We start from the raw sequence: 818 nt of genomic DNA on the forward strand, positions 1-818 counted from the left end.
AGTGGGGTATGGTGTGCAGAGGGAGGTGGGGGAGACCTGAGTTGGGCCCAAAGGGTGGGACGGGTGAGCCACGCAGTGGGGAGGGGGCTGCTTGGTGGTGCCAAGGCCAGGACTGTTTGTTTTTCTTGTGAATTTTCCGAAAACTTTGTGCATCACAAGGTTTCCTGCCGGGGGTCAGCTCCCGAGAAGCCACAGCCCCCAGTGTTGACAGCTGAGTGGCCCTCGGCGCTTCCATTGAGCGAGAACCAGGCGAGTCGGGTGAGCCCCGTGGGCATGAGGGGTCTGTGGGCGCTGCAGCGAGCGTGGGGCTGGGGAAGGGCTGCTGGGCGGTGGGACCAGTGGCCCCGGCCTTGTACCAGCCAGCCTCACCCGCGCCCGAGATCAACTCCCCGGCGGGCTCCGTGCTGGGGTTCATCCCGTGCAGTAACAGGTGTGAGCATCCATGCAGCATTTTGATGGTCATGTATGATACTGCATACAACAGGCTCCTACGGGAAAACAGCTTTTAGCTGAGTTTCTTTTAACGTGAACTGAATTTCACTGAATTTCACTGAATTTTTAGAGTTGGAAGGGACCATAGAGATCATCTAGTCCAACTCCCCTGCTGAAGCAGGATTGCCCAGAGCATGTCAGAGCATGTTACTCAGGACTGCATCCAGGCGGGTCTTGAAAATCGCCAAAGAAGGGGACTCCACAACCTCCCTGGGCAGCCTGTTCCAGGGCTCTGGCACCCTCACCGTGAAGAAGTTTTTTCTCATATTTGAGCGGAACCTCCTGTGTTCCAACTTGTGCCCGTTGCCCCTTGTCCTATCGCTGGG

At 57.3% G+C, this 818-nt stretch overlaps 1 non-coding gene across 1 annotated transcript; it reads left to right on the top strand.

The window, feature by feature from the left end:
* Nucleotides 1-303: 303 nt before the first annotated feature.
* On the top strand, nucleotides 304-483 carry LOC141473089 (small Cajal body-specific RNA 16). Its single transcript, XR_012463553.1, has one exon.
* The last annotated feature ends 335 nt before the right edge of the window (nucleotides 484-818 follow it).

This window comes from Numenius arquata, chromosome 17, assembly GCF_964106895.1.
Source record: "Numenius arquata chromosome 17, bNumArq3.hap1.1, whole genome shotgun sequence".
In the NCBI taxonomy this organism is placed as follows: Eukaryota; Metazoa; Chordata; class Aves; order Charadriiformes; family Scolopacidae; genus Numenius; species Numenius arquata.